The 21,018-nt window shown below is 39.7% G+C and overlaps 1 protein-coding gene across 7 annotated transcripts in view; it reads left to right on the top strand.

The window, feature by feature from the left end:
• ZMYND11 (zinc finger MYND-type containing 11) overlaps window positions 1-21,018 on the top strand; it is a 137,287-nt gene that overhangs the window by 205 nt on the left and 116,064 nt on the right. For 2 of the 7 annotated variants that reach the window (XM_029953112.1, XM_029953109.1), the window contains exon 1: window positions 16,358-16,435. The exons of 1 other annotated variant lie outside the window; for it this stretch is intronic. The gene's annotated coding sequence lies outside the window, so the exon portion shown is untranslated. Of the gene's footprint in view, window positions 1-16,350; window positions 16,436-21,018 lie in introns of those variants that run through there. 4 more of the 7 variants (XM_029953105.1, XM_029953108.1, XM_029953110.1 and 1 more) reach the window with 4 other exon arrangements.

The raw sequence follows: 21,018 nt of genomic DNA, 5'->3' as shown, positions 1-21,018 counted from the left end.
GGAGCGCGGCCCTGTGAGTGGGGGAGGGCGGCTGCCCGCTGGCCCGTAGCGGCGCGTTGTTGGAGGGCGGCGGCCGAGGCCGGGGCAGGGCGGGCCCCAAGGACCCAGGCGGGGCTGGGTCCGCGTTTTCTGGGGGAGTCTCGGCGGCCGCCAGGCCTCCGCCTCCTCAACAGGTCCTCCCGGGCCTCGGTGCGGCGTTCGGAGCGGGGCCGCCGACTACAGGCCCACCCGGGCCCCCAGCTTCCACGTGGACGGCCCCTCGCGCACCCCCCCCCCACCCCCGTGCGACCCGCGGTCGGTATTTGAGCGGCCCGGGCCCGGTGGGCGCTCAGGGCAGGTGCCTGCAGGTTGGAGTGGCCCACGGGCGCCCCGAGGTTTCGGCCCTGGAGCCTCAGGTCCGCTTCACCCTGTGTTCTGCATCCTACAATAAGCCTCCCTAAAAAGAATTTAGTCTGTTGAAAGGCACAAAGTAAAACGTTTACTTGTGTGTTTTTTTTGTTTTTGTTTTTGTTTTTTTTTAACTGAGTAATGAAGGAGTAGCTTGTTAATTGTGGGGTGCATAACCTTTTCGGGTTTTGGGGTTATTGATTCTAATGGTTGGAAGTTGTCGAGGAGATAGTCTTCGTTGTGCTTTAAAAGTTTGCTTTTTGGTAAGCACTATCACCTTTGTGGTTTTTCTGAGTTCTAACTAGTGCAGTAAGAAGATAGAATATGAATTTTGTACAGACATGTCATTTTCCTGGTCTTCGGAGAATTGACGCTGGTTACGATCATTTTTGGTGCATACTTTATAAGATGGCTAGGCCAGAGATTCAAAGATTAGAAGATGTGGGATGTGATTATGACGGAATCAAATTTTTTTCTTGCTTAACTCTACTTGTGGTTAACAGGATTTCTGTCTTTTACATGGTACTTTCTCCCCATAGATGTTCATGTGAAAACTGCATCTTCCTTTCACATTCTGTAAAGGGGGCAATTTATTTTTGCAGTAACCTGTTGCAAGGAGTTTTAATACATTTATAAATGATTTTCAGAGAAAGATAGCTTAAAATATTAATTTTCGCTTCTGAGCTCATGCTGAATATTCCTGGGACCTGGTTTTGGTATTTGGAGTGGATATCCTTTTGCATGTTCCCTCAAATTGACACGTGTTTACGTAAACTTTTTTGTAACTCTGCCCCTTTTCCTTTAGGGGTTGTTCAAATAGTTCTCTCACATGCACTGTTATAGAGACGCCCATGCACTTTGGCATACCTTAAAGTTAATGAAGAATTTTGATTTTTTTAACAGAGGTATCAGATGCAGCCCTCCTGCTGCTTAAAGACTCAAACCTCTGGAGTTCTATTTCCTTTTCCTTCTTTTACTGTCCTTCAGTTAAATTCTATATAATAAATGTTATTTAGGCAAAGAGGTTGTATCTGGAAAAAAAAATTGAGTAAATGGTCAGACTTTGCCTTATGATGGATGATAGGTAAACACTTTTGACTGTTTGAAAGCCTTAACTGGGACTTAACACTGAATGGTTTTTCTTTTTCTTTTTCTTTCTTTAATTTTCTTTTCTTTTTTTTTTTTTTTTTTACAAGGTGATTAGATTTTTTTGTCATTTAGATCAGAGAGGTGGCATAGCAAAACGACCCCAGAGCCAGATGACTTAGGTTTGAATCTCCTCTATCAAAGTAACAGCAGGCAAATTAATTACACTTACCATGCCTGGTCACAGTTTCCCCATCTGGAATACAAGTGTGATAGTAATTGTACCTACCTCATAGGCCTTTGGGTGCATGGATCACTATTAGACTAATTCAGGTCAGTGGAATAAAATTCAGGCTAATAATTTAAACTCACGTGGACAGGAGGGAAGCTCTGAAATTACAGCACATTGTGCCCACACGTGTTTTGTTTACTGATTTGTGTTTGTTGTGATGCACCTCTGAATCTGTGTTTCAATTTTAGTCATTTCAGGAAGTTGGAAAATAAGCATTTGTTATTTGCAGTCCTCAGGGCTCATTTACTTGAAGCAGTGTTAAGGATCTTTTTATCATTACTTTTTTTGCTTTTACTTTTTTTTTTTTAACTGGTAAAATATACATTAGAAAATTTACCATCTTAATTTTAAAGTGTGTAGTCTGGTGGTATTAAATAAATTTACACTGTTGTGCAACCAACACCACTTCTGCAGAGTGCTTTCATTTTGTAAAACTTAAACTCCGTAGTCCATAGAAACACTACTCCCTGTTCCCCCCCCAGAGTGCCTGGCACTCACCTATCCCAACTTCTGTATCTTTGATGAAAACTCTGGGTAGCTGAAGTGCCCAGTTTAAGAGTTCTTGTCTTAACCATTGGTAATCAGTGAATCATTTTCTCTTTTCTCACATCTGTCGCCCTGTCTGTAACTGCTTCAGGTCCTGTGTTTTATATTTACTGGAAGCAGAAGGACTTTCTGAATAAAGAATAACTGCTCTCCTCATTTGATTGTTGTGGAATTCATAACCCTCACCAATAGTTTTACTAGGAATTTTGACAAGAAGTAAAAAATAACTGATTTGAGTTTAATTTTTACTTTTATTTCTTGAGCAATAACTTTGAGTTACTTCTTTGCAGTGACATTGTCAAAATTTCAAAAAACAACTTAAGTCTTCTTTGGTGCAGTGATTTTTTTTGAAGGTCATTAGTGAACTAAAGTTTCTCTATATCATCAGTGGTCTGTTCTTTGGTCTTGAGTTTTGAAACATTTTGGTATCTACAAGTTTATACCATGATAGTAGTATGTATCAAATGGTATATTCATCGAGTCTTAGCCATTGTATAAAGGTCTTTACATATGCTGTTCCACTTTTAGAAAAATCCTCCAGCACAGCAGTCTCTGTTTTAGTTATGGAGGCTCCACCACCTCCTACCACACCCCCATCTCAACCTACACTCTTTAACAAGAAGTGGGCAAATGAGGAGTTTTGTGAGACAATGTGCTTTATAGAACATAAAAGTTTCAGAATCTCTGTGATAGGAGGTAAAGTGATATGAAGGAAGCTTAATGGGAGGGAGAGAACAATCCAAATCTAAATACCCAAGAGTACGGTCTTTTTGAGGAATCAAGTCTCAGCTGTATTATTTTAAACATCTCATGCTGCTGTAAGGAAAGATCTTATTACACATATGTATGCCTGTTATGAATAGTTTTTCACTCAGAAAATTCTTAAAAAGCTACTTAGTTGTATTGTGAAAATGCTGTGTGATGCTTAATGTAAAAGTTATTTACAAGTGCAAATTGTATGTTTACTTGGACATTAAAAAATTTTTGTGTATTTCATTATTTAGTAGGGACATTTAGCAAATTGTTTAGATACTTAGATATTTACCTCAATTTTTACAAATAATCTATGTGGAACTAGTAAACATTTAGACATTTAATCTTTCATTGTGTTTTCTTATTTTCTATTCAGTAGCTAAAAGGTTAAATATTTGCCCAATTTTAGATGAATTTAATGAAATTACAAAGGTAATGGGATACTGTTCAATCCAGAATTCTCAGGCATCTTAGGACTCCTCTGTTCTTCAGAGTTGAGAGGAATAGATCTAGCAGATCACATTATATTGGAGAAATGTGTCTTGATGAAAACTTGTGTGGTATTTATTTTGTAAACAGTAATATTTAAATACAGTAGATTGACTAGTTTTGTTTTAAGTAAATCCTTTTATAGTTCACATTACTCCATATTACTGTTTCCTAAAGTTACATTAAATTATTGTATTTTCTCACAACAGGTAGGATATGTTTTAATATCTTGTTTATTCATCATTGTTATTTATGGAAACTACTATATTTTAGAGACTGGCTAGGTAACAATTACTGAAGCAACTGAAGGGTGACGAACTAAAGCAAAGATAAGTGTTGTGGAACTGTGTATTGCATTTGAGTTGAGATTACTTTTGAGGTTTTAACACTGATTTCAGATTTATTCTGGTTTGTAACTGTGATTTTATTATGTTCATCACCTGAGGATTTTTAAAAACAACTGTTGTGAGTCATACTTTTTTTATGTTCTTCAGATATTATTTAAGCATTTAGTGAAAGGTAGACCCACTTACAAATTTTAATATTTTCCCCAGTTTGATCTGCTTACATGCTAAGGAAATTTAAAATATAACAAGGGAAGAAGAATCTTTCCTACTTTGGCATTTATCATGCAAACACAAAAGAAATATGCAAAATTTCTAATGGATTTGTGGAGAGTTGGTCACCTAATGCTAATTCTCACATTTGGGATTTAAAAATGCTAAGGTGTTTTTTTTTTTTTTTTTTTTTTTTTTTGGTAAATCTGGAAGATACAGGGATTTAAAGCAGGAGAATCTTGTCATAAATATATTTTAATTTGCTGTGTTTTCACAACAGTTCACCCTCCAGGCAGTTTTAGAAAGCTGGGTTCTATCATCCACACCATGCTTGAGTCAGCACTATTTTCGTAAGAAGGTGTCATTTAGTGAGCACCTACTATGCTAGGCAGTTACATTCTTGTTCAGTCTTCACTACAGCACAATGAGAGAGGTGTTATTACAGTATGATTATATGATCAATTACATTGTTACAGCACAGCTGTAAGTACCCTATGACTTAGAAGGAGACAGCTGGACCCTGGAGTGTAAGTTACCAAGTGACCGGTGACAGAGGTCCCAGCATACATGATCAAATGGGTTTTGAGTTCAAGTGTATGACTACAACACCTATACTCGATTTGGCTGTTGTTTCCCTAAAACCCACCAACTAATGAGCTCTTTTTATTGAAATACCTTCATCCTCCAAATGTACATTTATAATCCTGCAAAAGCATGGAGTAATAAAAGAATGTAACCCTATGCCTGCTCTCCTTACAAAAAGTAGAATGTGGGAAGAAAGGACTATTAGGTACCTACTGGCAGTCAGAATTTTCCAAATGCAAAGTTCTGATTAATTCCAGTTTCTCCAGTGATGACAGCTAGTAATCTGAGAGCAAGCATTGATGATCCGCTCATTGTCTTGCTCTCACTATTGGCAGCTCACACTATGAAGATAACTTGGTGCAGGTGTTGGGGGCAACTTAGAATCTTCATTTATAATACTTACATATAGAAGATAAATGTCTGAGAATTTTCAGAATTCACTCCAGCAGTAGAGTGTTCTTGCTGTATTAGAAGGAAAAGTCATTGTCTTGAGGAAGGTTTTAGCATTACATCTGCTAAGTAAGTTCAATTTGGAGGGAAGTAGCTAATTTCTTGAAAGTAGCTGTGAAGTACTGAGGCTTCAGAATTCAGTAGGTGTTTATTTTACTATTATCTAAAATAAATACGAGAAGCATATGGTGAAGAGAGACCTAGATGAATAGAGTTGTAGCATACACAGACCCAGATCATCTTGATACTTGTCAGAAGGGATGTTAGAATGGGATATTAAATAAACATGGTTTTCTCATTTCACAGCTGCTGAAAGATTTTTAAGAAGAAGTCCTAATGAAGGGTAAGCATGGAAACTATCTCAACTTGAACGCTGTTCAGAATTTTTTTTTTGGTAGATTCTTGATTTATCTGCCTGTTGATTGTTTTTCCATCTCAGAAATGCACCTGAGGAATGGTGTCTGGGAGATAAAGTCCTTAATATTCAGTTGGGTTTTGATATGTAGCACATCTGCTTTAACTACCTGGGCCTTTCAGTAGGAACAAGTGAGATTAATGAGCTTGGGATTTCCACTGATACATATTTAATTTTTCGGACAGTTTATCCATCATTAGAAGTGTTGTCTTTTTAAATTTTCGAGCATATGAAGTATAAGGTGATTTATTTTTCTATTGTACTTTTAGTTTAGCCTTTTTTTTTTTTAAGGTTTATTTTTGGGAGGGGGAGAGAGTTTGTGAGTGCGTGGGAGAGCATGTGCTTGCACACGTGGGGGAGGGCAGAGAGAGGAGAGAATCCCAAGTGGGGTCTGCACTGTCAGCACTAGCGTGATGCGGAGCTCGATCCCATGAACTGTGAGATCATGACCCCAGCTGAATTTAGACAGTTTACTGACTCAGCAGCCTGGCGCCCCACATATTTCTTACGTTTTCGAACCATCACATTTCATATGTAATGTCAGAATACCTGTTATTGGTTTACTACTCTGTACATCTGTATTCACACAATTTTAAGAAGCTTCTTGTGATCTATAGTCACGTTGGATTGTTTCCGGTAGGAAACTTTCGTTTGATTAATTTGAAAGTTAAATTTTATTTTCTGAGGATTATTAAAACTAGCTTTTAGTCTCCATTATTTTCAGGTGAATTAAGCTGAACAACCGTGAATCCAGTTTAAAGTTAGGCTTTCTCTTGGTTCCCTAGTTCTGTAGAAGCCAGGGTACATGGCCGCTGGGTTTTCGATGGGGAAGAAGCAGCTTTGTGCACAGGCCATTTCCCACTGGTTCCCGGCCTCTTACTGCTTTTTTAGTTCTACCTCAGGTGACAACACACAGCTTTTAGAGTGTGTTGTCAGATTTTCTTAGCTATCCGTAGTTTTCTCAGTTTGAGAGTACCTGATACATTCAACAGCAATGATTAATTGCTTTATGTCCCCAAGAAAAACACTTAATAAAATGAGGCACAATGTTTAATAAGGCAGAATTCACACAGAGGGTTAATATAAGATCACATTCTCTTGTGTGTCCTGTGGGGAAAAAGTGAGGTACAGAATTGTAGTACCTTAAATTTTTTTTAGAGCATTTACCATTACAAAGTAATATATAAATTTGAAACAGTTAACTATATCTTGCTCTGAAAAGAAAATTGGTTATGTTTCTGAATTACATTTATTATCATTAAGTTTTAAATATCCATATATGTCTAGATATTCTTAATTCATAGGATTTCAAATACATAAAGTTAAGAAATCAGGTAATGAAAAGTAATTTGACTAAAGTAAAAGTACATATCTTTTCCATATCCTTTGTTGATACTTTAAAGTTCCAATTTAAAATATTCGTCTCATTATATTTTTCTTTCTCATGAGTACAAAGTGGGCTCAGAAATGCAACAAACATCAATTACAGGCGCACAGGTCTCTCCATGATTATGTTGTTGTACAGTGATTGCTGAAATTAGTATTCCTTCTCAATAACATACATCACATCAGTGACCACATCAGTGTCAACCATTTAAGTTTCAAAGGATTCTCTTAAAACATCAGTTGTAGATGGACGAACTACCAATTTAGTAATGTTTTTGTAGTACCAGAAATAGCACTTTCAGTCTTATCCCAATTTCTTCTAACTACAATTTAGAATCAAACAGTTTTATCCCATTTATTCACAGCTAAAGTAAGTTCTGCTGAATACCACAGTCAGTCCAACCATAGCTTTCTGGTACAATGGTATATAAATAACCTACATTAAACCAGTGAGTTTTAATATTTGCTGGATTGAAGACTGTACCTTAGGACAAATTGAGACTGACAAATCCCAGGTAAAAGTCTAGTAGCACCCACATCAATATTACCCTGTGAGTGTTCAATAATGTTTGTTGTTAGTGAACTGTTATTTTCTACATCAATTCTTAGGAAATATGGACCATAGAAAAATGGAGATACTGACATGAAAAATATTAGAACATAGCCCCTTGCAACCTAGTGTTACAAAGACATCATTCACAAAATACCCTAGGCTTCACAGCGATAAAATCTTTGTATCATGCTATAATATGAAGTTGGTTAGAAGGCCTAGGATATTTTGTGTGGTTTCTAACCAACTTCCTATGAATTGCTTCTTAAATAGCGTCTTCTAGAATTTCACCTTGAAGCATAGAGTGGGGATGTTAGACAGGTGTGGGACTAGGAGTCGGTGTTTGTTCTTTAGGAGAGGTGCCGATTCCTTGAATGATTGTAATACTGTAAATAATAGGAACAGGATCACAGGAAGTTTGATTTATAGGAAGTAATTGAGAAAAATTTGAATTCTGCCAAATGAAATGCTGAACTGAACTCTGGCCACTGCAGCGTCTGCCCTCCGTGCCCTGGACCCCGGGCGGCGGCAGGGTCTGCTTCTGGTCTCTTCCCTGCGCTGAGGCCTGGAATCTGTTACCAGGCAGTGAATGGAGGTCTCTGTGAACCTGTCCTTCACTCTCTCCCCTGGGGACTATGACAACCCTGTCCTCAGAATCCACTCTCATCCCCTGCTGTGCTTTATGCAAAATGTCTTTAGCCAGTAATTGCTTATCCTTCCAACAGTGGATTATTTTTTCTTTCAATGAGCAAGTAGTATTGGTTAAACTTAATATGATTTTGTAACCTTTGGTTGGGCATCCATCTTTCTTCCCCTCATTCCACTGCCAGTGCCGAAGTCAGCTCAACATTTACTTGACAATTTGTGGGCATTTACGTTCTTTGCTGAGTTTCATCTTCTTCACCTTACTGCCAACCTCAGTGATTTGTCCCTCAATTAGCCTCAGCTGGTTCTTATTTTGTTACTTGTTATTATTTAAACTTTACCACATAATCATCTTGCCAGTTTCTTGGCCTGAGTGCCCTGATGGAGACTTCTGTAGGATTCCTAGCGTGGTGCTGTACATGGAACATGCAGGTGGGCAAGACTGCCTGCATGCTGTAGGCGCTACACCATCATCTGGGCTCTGAATCCTGCCGATTTCTCAGATGAGCTCATTTTCCATGTTCTGGCATGACTTACTGGAGCCCCCGCCCCTGGGAGAGAGAGAGAAGTAACACTGCACCTGCTGTCCTCTTCATTTGTGCTCTGCACATCTGCCCTCCAGACGCCTCTCACCTGGTGTCACACACACACTGACATCTCCCACCATCACGGAATAACACAAAACTACAGGCGTCTTGCTGAACTGCCCCCTGCTGCTCTGGTTTTCTTTTCTCCTGGTTCTCACCTCTCTGAGCACCCATCAGAAGTAGCATTTTGCCTTTGGTTTCTCCACTCCTTCCCAGTCCAGTGTCCTCTGCCATCAGGTGACTGAAGCTGCTCCAGTGAGGTCACCGTGACGTGACCTGTCAGGCTTCATTCTATGCTTGTGAGGCCCGGTTGACCATCCCCTCCTTGGCTTCTGAAATGCCATACTCTTCAGCTTTTCTTGAAAACTTCTGACTGCTGCTTCTGTGTTTGCCAGATGCTGCTGCTCTTCCTCCTCCTCCGGAAAGCATGCACATGTGGGGCAGAGGGGCAGGAGAGAATCTTAAGCAGACTCCGTGCTCAATGCCACAACCCTGGGGTCCTGACCTGAGCCCAAATCAAGAGGCAGACCCTCAACCAACTGAGCGACCCCTGCACCCCCCGAGATGCTCTTCTATCTAGAATTGACCGTGAGGTGCTCCCGTGCTCTGCCCTGGGAACCCTCTTTTCCTGCCTAGCTCCCTCCAGAGTCTCATCCCTACTCGTGGTCTGTCACCAACATGGTGGCAGTTACTGTATCAGCTTAGATGCTTTCAGTTCAAACTCAGGGAAGACCGTGACTCACACTGGAAGTCCAGAGACTTTGGGTGATCCTGTCAGCAGCTCTGAGGCTTGTCTTTCCCTTGTGCGGTCCCCTCCCCCTTGCCCCCCCCCCCCCCCCCATCAGCTTTATTCTGAGACTGGTGTTCCTCTTGGTTACAAGATGGCTGCATCATATCTGGAACTACTGATACTCAGAGATAAGAGGAGGCCTTTTTCTTTCCCTCCCTCCCTTCCTTCTTTCTTTTCTTTCTTTCTAGCAGGGGCATCTGTCCTAGAAGTAGTAATGAGGAAGGTGGAATTACCATAACTGGTACTGAGTAAACCTCTGGACTGAATCGCCATTGGGGAACTAATCACTTTCTTCTGCTGGAAAATTCTTCAGTGACTTCCCAGGGTCTTACCGTATAGTCCCAAATCCTTCATAATGGCTTATGAAACTCCCCGCAGTCCGGCTCGTGCACATTGTACCGTCGTCAATGCTTCAGCCTTGCTGGCTAATCTTAACTTTCTGGAGGCCTTGGGTTAAATGTCACTTCTTCAGAGAGAGGTGAGAGACCACAACCTCTTCCAAAGTGCTTCCAGACTTTTCTTTTGTAAGTACATATACAGCATGGTTCTTGAACTCACATCCCCAAGATCAAGATGTTCCTGAGATCAGGAGTCACACACACTCCACTGATGCTGATATGATGGGATGATTTTAGAAAACAATGTACCCTCGTTAATCATTACCTACTTTTTGTAGTTTCCTGGGGACTCCCTCTCCTCCCCCTCCTTCCCAATAACCTGTAAGTTTACTGTGTGATCTCAATCCTTCGTAACATCGTGGCCTAGGAGTTACTGAGCATAGGCCAGAAATATGAATGAGACCAAACCTCTTTGACACCTTTATTCAAGGTTGCAGGAAATACATTTTAACCAAATTAAAACTCAGAAGTACTTCAGGAACAGATGTTGTATTAAAATAACAGGCACTTTAGCTGTGGAAAGTGCTCATCAATGCCAGCTGTTGTCTGTGTCCACTGTTGGCATCCACTTTGCTACGTGTAAGGTAGTGGTTAAGATTTCAGAGTTTCTTGAAGATGTAGTAAAACATGTAATTCAAAGATAGAAGCTTTGATATGTTTATTACATCATTTCAATATTAATAAAAACCAACAAGACTGTGTATTACCTAGTCCTGCTTAGACTTAGGATGTCGGCCGAAGCGCAGGCTTTTCTGGATGTTTGCCACTGGTACAGGAGTGTGTGCCAGGAACCCGCATGCCAGTCTTCCGCCTTGCGTGCTTGCGACCTGTGATCTGGAAAATGGTCACGTAACTTCTTAGTTCTTCTATTGTCATTCATTATAATAAAAGTAATAATTGCCGTAAAATAAGATTTGCTCTTTCTTGATAACAAAATATCCTTAAATGGATGGCTAAATAATTGAGGGTTTTAAAAAATTCTTGTTGCATCACACGTAATCAGAATCTACGGAGTGGAAAAACTCAGCTGCAAAGTTTGGTCTAATTTCATGCATTAAACAGATGATATTTTAAAGGCAAACATATTAGGAAGAAAGAGAGGTCTGTATAAACAGATTAAATTCATTCAAAGATTTATTTATTTTTAAGTTTATTTTGAGAGCGAAAAAGAGCGTGTGCTAGCAACATGGGAAGAGCCGGGGAGAGAATCCCAAGCAGGCTCCATGCTGTCAGCGCAGAGCCTTATGTGGGGCTCAAAGCCAAGAACTGTGAGATCATGACCCAAGCTGAAACCAAGAGGTGCCCCTTCATTCAAACATTTATTAAGTGATAGGTGTGACCTGCTGTGGTATAAGCTTTTGCAGTGGATGAAATGAACCTTCCTGTTGTCCGTCTGCTGCTGAACTCCAGCACGGTGCTGATGTGTATGAAATAGTTCCTACTCTGTCAGTTCTGAAGCACAGAATTGTCATTTGTCCTTCAGAGTTGTTGTTTACTGGTGTACAGTGTGCAAATTACGACAAATACCTCTTGGAAAAAATATTTGAGAAATGATGCCTTCTGGTTAACTTAGTGTGGGCTGGTATGGTTGCCATGTTGTAAGGAACGGCTTCAAAAAAGAATTCTCGACACAAACGTTATCTACTCTATTTCATAGATTTTTGTTTCTGAAAGATAGTGGTTGTGTCATTTTAACTGACTTCTTAGGAAATAATGTTCTGAGTGAATTCTAGAACGAGGGATACTCTGCCATGGTGGCATTAGTTCAGCCTTGGCTATATCTAAGTGGGAATCCCGTAAAAGCTTTGGTTTTATTCATCTCCCTACTTAAAATGCTTTTCAGGAGGTTTGCTTTATCGTGTTATAAAAATGACTGTTTAAAACCTCTGAAAAGTAAAAAGTACATTTCATTATAATTACAGTCCATTCTTTTTATTCACCATGGATGTGTTCTGTCAGGTCACCACAGACACGGAATTCACCAACACTGATCCTTTGCTTCTGAGGGAGAAATACAGGGTTATGTTCCTGCCAGCCCTCTGGTCACGTTTTTGTAAACCGAAATGCCATTTCCATTCTACAGGGTCATTTGCTAAATCCTTATAAAACAAGCTGGTATATGCAGGCAAATTTAACCTTTTTTCACGCAGTGTCACTTTTTGAAACATGCCAGGCAGCCAGCACTACCTGAGGAAGATCTAGTGTTTTCCAGACCCCAGGTAACTGGACTATAACTTTCTTGGGCTTTCACCTTAAAACAGTGCTGCCTACTACACTTTTTGATAGCTTATCATCTCCTGGATCCATGAATGCAGCCGTTTTCCCATCTTCTGAGCACGGTAGATGCTGCTGTTGCACTTTCCAGAGTGGCCTCTGGCACAAATGGGTGCATCACTTCTGCCTGGTTCTGGGTGACAGAGCAGGTGAGTTGTCAGGGACAGCCCTGGGATCAGGTGCCCTACTGAGGCCTGCCTGACACCTGTGCTGTCCTCAGGGGTCCTAGATTGGACTGTTAAACTGGGAGAGCACCAAAGAAAGCACAAAAATGCAAAAAACATGGCATTAAATAGACTGCGGAAAGAACACTGTTTACAGTCTGGACTGGAACAAGAGGCCGAATGCGAGCCGGGTCAGTGCCCTGTCCTGAGTCACTGTCAGAGGCCACAGGTGTGGATTTCAGCAAGCCGGGGAATTCGCACATGGGTTCTACAAATAAGGAGAATCTGCTCTAGGTATCCTGTCTGAAGTCTTTGTGTGTCAGGGTTTCTGTGTTCATTTCATGTTTATATCTTTTATTTTACCTGAAATTTGCTGGCTACAAATGAAATATGAGAAAATTCCTCTTATTTTGACTTCTGTTAATTGGACATCTTTTCCTAGTAGTTTTATCTGTAAGAACATAGATAAGCACTTCTGTAGAAAAGGGTTACACATGTTTAAAAAAAACAACTTGAAGACCTATTTGGCCTCAGTAGCAATCTTAAGCAAATTAAGACAGGATATAATTTTTGCACTTTTGGTTTTGTTTGAAAATTAAAACGAGTTGGTGGAGCATGCGGCTCTTGATCTCGGGAATGTGAGTACGAGCCCCACCTTGGGCAAACAGAGTACTTAAAAAAAAAAAAAAAAAAAAAGGAAAGAAGACCAAAAGATCTAAAGATGCTAACTGATATCCATAGAGGTTAGGGATCTAAAAACTCATACCCTTTATTTAGAGGAGAACTCCTACCCTCTTACAGTATGACCCTGGGAAACTGTCTGTCATCAGGGTGGTGGTCTGATATTTGGCGGGCAAACATTTAAAACAGTTTTTAAAGGAAAAGAGCATCTTTTAAGAAATATGCATACCATAAAGAGGTTAGTCGGTCAGTGGTGAACAGTAAGGGAGGAGATAGAAAATTAACAAAAGTCAAGCACACATATAAAAAGCAAGACTGGTTTGCAACATGAGCTCGCCACGGGAACGTGTGGCAATGTCTGGAGACGTGGGACATTTTACATTGTTATGCCTTAGGAGAAATTATTGGCATATAGTGGGTACATGCCGGGGAGTCTGCTGAGAGCCCCGCAGCACAGACATCTGCTCCATACACCCCGAGGTAGCTGGGCAGATGTCCCTGTGCATGGTGATGACCCTGGGTTATTAGAGGGATGTGTGTTTGCTATCTCTACTTGCTCTTTCTCTGTTTCTCTCTCAAAAATAAACATTAAAATTTAAAATCTATGGCAAAGGGGCACCAGGGTGACTCATTCAGTTAAGCATCCAACTTTGGGTTTTAGTTTGGGTCATGATCTCATGGTTCCTGAGTTTGAACCTCACATTGGGCTCCACACCGACAATGCAAAGCCTACTTGGGATTCTCTATCTCCCTCCCTCTCTGCCCCTCCTCTGCTTGTGCTTTCAGAAAATAAACAAACTTAAAAAAATATGGTAAAATGTTAATTGTTATTGAAGCACAGAAGACTCCTGTAAGTCTACTTTTGTATATGTCTCACATGAATAAGCTGTATCCTTTGGCTTCTGTGACTTGTGTTTTAAGTGCACAGTTAGTGGCTGCTAGCACATTCTCAAGGTGGTGCAGCACTTTCACTCTCTAATTCTAGAGTATTTTCACATCTGAGAAGGAAACCCCAGATCCAGTAACAGATTCCCCATTCCCCTCTCTTAGCGCAGGCAGCCCCTCTTCTGCTTGCAGTCTCTGCAAATGGACCCATTCTGATGTTTCCTGGCATTGGGGTCCTAGGGCATGTGGCCCTTTGAGTCTGGATTCTCTCACTGAGCATCGTGTTCAAGATTCACCCTTGTAGCAGGTGTCTTTTCATTGTATGGTTCGGGAGTTTTCCGTCGTATGACCTATTGGATAGACCACATTTTGTTTATCCAGTCATCAGTTGATGGATATTTGGGTTGTTTTCATTTTTTGGCTATTACAGAGTACGCTGCTGTGTCTATACGCACATAAGTTTTGTTGGATGTAAGTTTTTCTTTTTGATTGAGATATAATTGCCATAACAGGTGTGCCGTGTGTAGATTTAATACCTTATGTATTTCCATATGATTATACCATGGAGGTAGTCCACAACTGCATCACGTCTCATTGTTATGATTTTTGACTTGTGGTAAGAATGTGTAAGATCTGGCCTCTCAGCAACTTTCCAGTGTATAATATAGTGTCGTTACCTGTAATTACAGTGCTGTGCATCACACCTCCAGAACTTATCTTCTAACTGGAAGTTTATGCCATTTGGCCAACATCTCTCCAGTTCTCTTAGTCATTTGCCTAGAAAAATTGCTGGGTCATATGCTAACTTTTTTCCTTCTCTCTTGAGAAACTGCCACAGTATTTTCAAAAGCCACTGCATCATCTTACACGCCCACTAGTATTGTGCACGGACACAACTTCCCTCCGTCTTTGTTTGCACTTGTTATTGTCTTATTTTTTGAGTGTCAAGTAATGCCTCACTTTGGTTTTGATTTGCATTTTCCTAGTAACTGATGATGTTGGGCGTCGTCTCTTTATATGGTTGTTGGTCATTTATCTTCTTTGGAGAAATGTCTCCTCGTATCCTGATACCTTGTCATATCATTGACCATGGTTTTTTTTTTTTAATTTTTTATGTTGATTATTGATACAGAGAGAAACAGATAATGAGTGGGGGAGGGGCAAAGAGAGAGGGAGACACAGAATATGAAGCAGGCTCCAGGCTCTTAGCTGTCAGCACATAGCCCGACGCGGGGCTTAAACCCACAAACCGTGAGATCATGACCTCAGCCGAAGTAGGACGCTTAACCGACTGAGCCACCCAGGCGCCCTTGACCATGTTTTAAGTGGGTTGTCTTTTTATTACCAAATTGTAAGAATTTTTTTATTTTTTATTTATTTATTTATTTTTTATCAGATACATGATTTACATAGTTTCTGCCTTATGGATCTTCTTCACTTTCCTGATGGTGTGCTATGAAGCACAAAAGCTTTTAATTTTCATGAAGCCCATTTCTTGGTTGCATTTTTGCACGGTCCCTCGTTCTTTCTTATACCTGCTTTATACCCCACTGTGTGGGTGCCCCATGCTATGTTCAACTAGCCCCCGTTGATTTAATCTTACAGACAGTGCTATAGCAAATGGCTCTTTGCACGTATCATTTGTGATTGTGCCCGTGATACTGTTGGCCCAACTAGTAAACGAATACGCGATTTTTCCTCATACGAAGACAGTGGGGTTTGTGTTCCTACCAGTGGGGCGTGAGGGGGGTGCTGCTGTGCGGCAGAGGCTGCTGCCGGCCCTCCCGTTCCTCTAGGACGATGGGTGAGAAACGGCTTATTGACTGGAGTCTCAGATTGCTCGTCTAATAGAGTTCCCTAAGCACTTGGGACTAAATCTCAACTTTCTATCTTGTTCCATTAATCTCTGCTTTTTCATGTGCCAGTACCCTACTGTATTAATTATCTTGATTCATAATTAGTTATGTATTCCTGGTAGGGCTAGCTCTTCCTCATTGTTTTCCTTTTTTTAAAAAAATTCTTGCTATTCTTCCTAATGAAGTTTTATGAAAGTTTTCTTTCTTCAGAAAATAATTTTGAGTATTTTAACTGAAATTGTATTCATAAATTAACGTAGAAAGAATTGGCATTTTGATGATCCTGAGCCTTTTCTACCAGAGAACGTGATATCTTTCCATCCGTTCGATTATACATTTGTGTTTTTCAGGAGCATGTTCTAACTCTCACCATATTGGTTTGTGTATTTCTTTTAAGTTTATGACTACTAGATATGTCATTTTCTTTTACCTTTTGTTATTTAAATGGGATATATTTTTGTATTTCTTCTAACTTAATTCATGTATGTGAAGATATTGCTGCATGTTGATTTTTTTATCCTATTAAAGTATTTTGATTTTATTTTTTATTCTTAGTTTTCTGAATATGTAATCATACCATCTGCATGTGCAAATAGAGGTACCTTTTCTTCCCCCCAATTTCTGGTCTTCAGATTGCTTCCTCTCGTGTAACTGCACTGGTAAGTACCCCCAGTACAGTGTTAAATGAGAACAGTGCGGTGAGGACCCATAATTCTTTATTTACTTCAGCACAGAATTCTCGCTTTGTCACTACATACACGTATGTGTACATAGAGTTCTCTTGATTCATTGTTTTGTTTTACGTGAATGGATGTTAAGTTTTGTCAAGTGCCTTTTCAACACTTCCTGAGGCGATCATATTCTTGTTAGCTCTTCTCATCTTGATTCTGTTAATATATTTCCTAATACTGAACCATCATTTCATTCCTAGAAAACTGCATTTATCTTAATGTGTTGTTTGGTTCTGTTTGTAAAAATTGTATTTAAGATTTCTGCAAGGATATCCATAAATTTATATGTTTTGTTTGTGGTATAAGTTTGGGTGTTTATTGACTCTAGGAAACTTTACATTTCACCTTGATCTCTCTCATGTTTCTCTCTGATGTGGACGGACTCTCACGGTCTGCCTTCGAGCATTCGCTCCAGGAATTTCCTCTGTCTGCTTCCTGTGTTCAGGCCTGTTTCCTAGATAGCACAGGATTCCTGAGTCTTTCTTTATTATGCTGTATTTATCCATATTCATAGCTTCTTGAAAAGGGGTGCATAGGGCATACATTTTTGGGTGATGTGCAGATGGACAATCTCTCCACAGGAAATTCAACCTTCACGGTTTGATTGGTTATAGAAATTTGGGTTGAAAATAATTTTTCCTCAGCATTTAGAAAACATTCTCCCATCAACTTTCTCAAAATAAATAGGTAAACATTCATAAAAAATTTTCCTTGGACCAACAATATAGAAATACAAAATTAGTAATCTTGTCTAAAAGCACATATTTACACCTGTTTGTTATATAGTATTTTCATGATACTTGTAAGTCTTTGCTTTATAAGGAAAGAGACATTTGTGTTCTATTTAATTTTACATTACAAAATGTGAAAAAAATCTTTGTAATCTTTCAATCTTTTATATATTACCAGTTCTTTCTGTCCGTATACTAATAGTTACTAGCTTTGCTCCCTTTTGTTTGCAGATGACATTCTTATGAAAGGGAAAGTTTGTTTTTTAAGTAAAAAGTGCATTCTGTGTAATCAGTTGTTTATAATAGAAGTTATAACTCAGATCTTTCATAATTTGATTCTTTGCAGACTTCCATTTTTATGACGAAATCTAGAGATGGCAAACTGTAGGTCGTCATTTTCTGTGTGCTTGTTTTTGACATGTCCAAAATGCAAAATGAAATTTCTTCTTTTTGAATGTTAATTTTTGAGAGAGAGAGCGTGAGCGGGGCAGGGGCAGAGAGGGAGACCCAGAATCTCAAGAAGGCTCCAGGCTCTGAACTGTCAGCACAGAGCCCAACGTGGGGCTCAACCCATGAACCACAAGATTATGACCTGAGCTGAAGTCTGATGCTTAACCAACAGAGCCACCGAGGCGCCCCTGTGAAATTTCTTAATGCATATATAATTGACATATAACATATTAGTTTCAGGTGTATAGCATGATTTGATATATTTATATATTGTGAAATGATCACCACAGTGAGTTTATTAGTTAACCTCTGTCACCTCACGTACATATTTTTTCCCCTTGCGATGGCAGCTTTTAAGGTTTACTCTGTCCCAGCAGCTTTCAAATATGCAATAAAGTATTGGTAACTATAGTCATGTGCTGTCCTTTTTTTCTTTAATTTTTCAAAAATGTTTTATTTATTTTTGATAGAGCATGAGAGAGGGGGAGAGGCAGAGAGAGGAGATAGAACCGGAAGCAGGCTCCAGGCTCTGAGCTGGCTGTCAGCACAGAGCCGGATGCGGGGCTCGAACCCACAAACGTGAGATCTGACCTGAGCCTAAGTTGGAGGCTTAACCGACTGAGCCACCCAGGCGCCCCATGTGCTGTCCTTGACATCCCCAGGGTTTACTTATCTTAGAACTGGAAGTTTGTACCTTTCAACCTCCTTCACCCCTTTTGTGTCTCTGAGCTTGTTTGGTTGTTTTCAGATTCCACATGTAAGTGAGATTATAGAGTATCTGTCTAACTTATTTCACGTAACAAAATGCCTTCAAGGTTCATCCATCTTGTTGCAAATGGCAGGACATCCTTCCATTTTTATTGCCGAATAGTATTCCAGGTGGGTGGGTGGGTGGGTGTGTATCACATTTTTGTTATCCATCTGTCCATGGACACGTAAGTTGTTTTTGTGTCTTGGCTCTTGTAATTAATGCAGTAATGAACATGGGGGTGCAGATATCGCTTTGAGATAGCGATTTTATTTCCTTTCAATAAATACCCAGAAGTAGAATTCTTGGGTCATATGGTAGGTCTATTTTTTCTCTTTTTTGAGGATCCTCTATACTATTTTCGGTAATGGCTGCACCAGTTTACATCCCCACCAACAGCGCACGAGGGCTCCCTTTTTCTCCACATCCTTCCTAACACTTGATATTTCTTATCTTTTTGATGATAGCCATTCTAACAGGTGTGAGGTGACACCTCATGGTGGTTTTGACTTGCATTTCCTTAATGATTACTGATATGTTCAGTACCTTTTCATATACTTGTTGGCAATCTGGATGTCTTTTTTGGAAGAATGTCCATTGCGATTAAGTAAATACTGTAGTAGAGTGAAATGAATTTTTTGGTTTTTCAGTTTACAACATACTATAGTCTGTTTAGTGTGCAATAGCATGTACAGAAAAACTCTACATACTTTATTAATAAAGAATGCTAACCAGCATCTCAGCTTTCAGCAAGTCAGTATCATTCATCATGGCAAATATGACAATAATGAAAAATATTTTGAGAATTACCAAAGTATGGTACAGACGTAAAGCGAGCGAATGCTATTGGGAGATAGCACCAGTAGACCTGTCCTGTGCAGAGTTGCTGCACACCTTTAATTTGCAGTATCTGTGAAGCACAATGAAATCAAGTGCAGCAAGAGGAGATATGCCTATACTGAGACCCTCTGCTAATATTTTAATTGGATTGTTTGTTTTCTGTTGGGTTGCAGGAGTTATTTGTATATTTTGGGGATAAACCCCTATCATATACATAATTTGCGCATATATTTCCTTCCATTTTGTAGATTGCTTTTTCATTTTGTTGATGGTTTTGTTACTTGATGTCTTTTGGTTCGATGTGGTCCCAGTAGTTTATTTCTGCTTTTATTGCCTTTGCTTTGGTGTCAAATAACAAAATATATTGCTGAGGGACCAGTATATAGGAGCTTACCCCTTATTTTTTCTTGTAGGGGTTTTAAGGTTTCAGGTCCTAGGTTCAAATCTTTAATCCATTTTGAGTTGATTTTTGTGTATGATGTAAGATAGTGGCTCATTTTTTTCCTTTTGCCACTGTCTTTGTTATTTTTGAGACTGTCCCCATTGTGTATTTTTGACTCTTTTGCCATAAGGTAATTGAACATACATGTGTGAGTTTTTTTCTGAGTTCTCTTTTGTGGTTCATTGAATCTATGTGCCTGTCTTCGTGCCAATACCATACTTTTTTGATTACTATAGTTTTGTAATAACCATTTTTGTCTATAAGAATTTTTCTTTCAGTTTTACTGAGAAATAATTGACATACAGCACTGTATAGTCTAAGGTATACCCATAATGATTTGACTTCTATATTGTGAAATGGTTACCACAGAGTTTAGTTAATATGCATCATCTCCTACAGATATGAAAAAGAAAGGAACAAGGAAAAGATGTTGTTCCTCATAATGAGAACTGTAAGGTATACTGTCTTCACAACTTTAAATTGTACCACACAGCAGTCTTAGCTGTCGACATGCTACAGTTGGCAGTCAGGAAGTGTGATGCCTCCAGCTCTGTTTTCAAGATGGAAAGGTTTAGTTACCCATTCTGTACCCCAGATTTCTATTGAAATAGGTAATATTTGCCCCCCACAGGCTACTTTATTTTGCACTCTTTGTGGATTATTAAGTTCAGACTTAGTCATATGACAAATACTTGTTGACTACCTGCTGTGTGTCAGGGTTGTAGGACATCATGCTGGAGGGTGATGAGCCTCTGTCCTACAGAACACGCATTCTGGAAGGACGGAGGACCGGCAGTTACAAGAAGTATGCTGTGTGAGAACAGCCCTGACGGCTGTAGAGCAGGTGGCTGTGTAAGCCCTTGGCAGCAGCTTTTATGTTTCAGCAGCTTGAGGCTGACGGCAGGGCCCTTTATCATTTCCCCACTGTATGTGATAGAGCAGTAGAAAACTGAGTACGGGCTTTTTACCAGCTCTTTTTTTTTTTAAGTCTGGTTTATTTATTTTGAAGTACAGAGAGAGAGAGAGCATGAGCAGAGGAGGGGCAGAGAGAGAGAATCTCAAGTGGGGTCCACGTTGTCAGCACGGAGCCCGACATGGGGCTTAGTCGAATGAACCGTGAGATCATGACCTGAGCCAAAACCAGCTGACTGAGCCACCCAGGCGCCCTTACTAACTATTCTTTTGTATTGCTCTCAGTACCAAGGAGTATTCCCAAATACAAAATGAGTGTTTTCCTTAGTGTTCATTAGATTTAGAAATGTCCATTTTTCAGATCTGACTAGAATTATTTCTTATTTGC

The sequence above is a fragment of the Suricata suricatta genome, chromosome 10 (assembly GCF_006229205.1).
Source record: "Suricata suricatta isolate VVHF042 chromosome 10, meerkat_22Aug2017_6uvM2_HiC, whole genome shotgun sequence".
NCBI classification, from domain to species: Eukaryota; Metazoa; Chordata; class Mammalia; order Carnivora; family Herpestidae; genus Suricata; species Suricata suricatta.
This window is presented reverse-complemented; position numbering and strand designations above follow the sequence as displayed.